Source organism: Pteropus vampyrus, unplaced genomic scaffold (genome assembly GCF_000151845.1).
Source record: "Pteropus vampyrus isolate Shadow unplaced genomic scaffold, Pvam_2.0 Scaffold65, whole genome shotgun sequence".
In the NCBI taxonomy this organism is placed as follows: Eukaryota; Metazoa; Chordata; class Mammalia; order Chiroptera; family Pteropodidae; genus Pteropus; species Pteropus vampyrus.
Window position 1 is genome coordinate 6,405,155 of NW_011888846.1, and position 2,304 is coordinate 6,407,458.

Consider the following 2,304-nt stretch of genomic DNA (forward strand, 5'->3'; position numbering starts at 1 on the left):
AAGTAAGACACCATGGCACTAGGGTCCCTAAGGATACAGCCAGTTGGCATTTTCCTGTGTGTTACAGCATGTTCCAGGCTGGAATGAAAGTGCAGTTGATTATGCCGAGGCGAAAACTACAGCCCTTCCTCTGGTTTGGTTCCCTTATGGGCAGCTGAGCCGTCAACATGAGCTTACGTAGATAAAATTGCAAAGAACAGTAGATGGCTCTTGATGTCAGCAGTGGTATGGAAAGTGCTGAAACTGAGAAATCTCCCTTGGTGATAAGTGCTGTGCCAATGGGTCTCTTCTGGCAAGTGTTGATAGAGCCAAAATTTGATGTGTAGGGGGAGTAACTGCTTGTTTTAGATCTCCCCTGAAAGATGCATATTGAAAGCCCCAAAAAACTGGCACGGACTTAACATTTTTGAGGTTATTAGGACTATGATTTCAATGACCTTGTCTTTAGAATATCAATATTTATAAGTAATGATTTTGCAAAAAGAATTGAGGTATGATGCACTTACTTCAAGTTAATAACTAAATTACCAAATAAATCGTTTTCTCTTAAAAGCACTGAAAAAAGTCCCTGTCAGTCAAATTTCAGCTCACTTCCTAGCTTAGCACTTGGAACATCGAGTTGTGATTTCCTAGGACTTAACCTATTTGTTAGCTTAAAAATCTTGAACGTTGTAAATCTGGAAAAGGTGGCCACTCCCATTTCTCTCAACGGTAGGCACTGCGAGGGTGAGTTCTGACACTCAGGTTGAGGAAGTTGTTTCAAGCTCTATTAGCTCTAGCAGCATTTCTGTTTTGAAGTATCTAGGCTTTTTATGCTTCACGTTCTGAGGAAAGGTCAGGTACCCACCTTGGGGTTCCTCCCTCCGGCTCTGAGGCCCTGTGAAATGGCACCATCACCTGCACCAGCTATGTTTTTGTACCACAGTTTTTCCTATGAGGATATAAAGTCTGAAAGGGATTTAGATAACTCCAATCTGTCTTTCAGTAGGTGGTCAATATTTATCGAAAGAGTTGGGTGTGATCAGATGAGTCTTTGGGAAGTTTTGGTGACTGCCAAAAGGCCGAAGATAAAATTTTGAAACGGGGAAGTTATACAAAAGCAACGTGCAGCATGGACCTTGCATGAGGGTCTGGCCTGGATGACTAGTTGAACTCAGGGCTGGCAGGAAGCTAGCCGCAAAGTGATGACAAGCTATAAATCAACGGACATTTCTAGTATACTTAAGCATTAGTCCTGTTTTCAATACATGGGTGATGAAAGATTTTGTGGATAAATAGGCAGATGATTAAATTGCCAGAGACCACACACAGGTGACAGTGAACAGCATGTCACATGCACTGGGTGAAGGTGTGGGAGGGTGAGGTGTGCAGGGTTCTTTTTAGTGCTGGAACTGAATTACTGATTGCCAGATGATAGACTCGAATCCCATTTACTGAGATCCCATGCAAATTTTCATTTTCCTTGATGAAAATCCCAGTTCATCACAGAGCCAACAAAGTAGCAGTTCTAGTTTAGTAAATGGTTTCACTGCACGGTACTGCCAAGAACACAAAGGATCCATGTAATTATGCTCTCAAGCTGGAAAGCTGGGTTCTGTAGTTTAAAACTGGGGCTTATCCTTTTAAAAATGTCAGCTCTTAAACTGATTCTCATGTTTAGTAAAACTATGTTTACAGATTTTAAAGGGATCCTCAAGCTCTAACATCCCTGAGCTTGAAAATGTTTTATGCTTGTTCCAGAAGCAAAGCTAGGGAAAATGTAGGTATACTGCTGTATGGATGAGCTGAGACTGGACTCTTAGGTGACCTACCTATTCGCCCAGAGCATTGAAAGCTCAATGCCAGGAATTAAGCTAGCGAAGCAACAGCTCCCAGCATTTGAGGGCTCTCTGCTTCCGTGTTGGTGGTTTGGTCTCTGCCACTGCATGGCTTCATTCAGCATGATTGCTTCATCTGTCCTAACAAGCTAAAAACCTCCAGAATGGGGATCACAGTTTGTTCATCTACATGCCACCGCCACCCTGAGCTCCTAGCCCAGAGCTCGGCATGTTTTAGTCAATCATTTGGTGATTCATCCAACAGATGTTTATTGAATACCTGTTATATGCCAAGTAGTGTTATAGGTGCTGGGAATAGATAACCACAGAAAACGATACAAAAATAAACCTGCCCTCATGGAGCTTACATTCTAGTGGGGCAAACGAAGTAAAATGTAGTGTATCAGATGAGGGAAGAATAAAGCGAGGGAAGGGGACGGAGGGTGCTGGGGCGTGGCAGGGGTGCATTCTTTTGCATATGATTGTC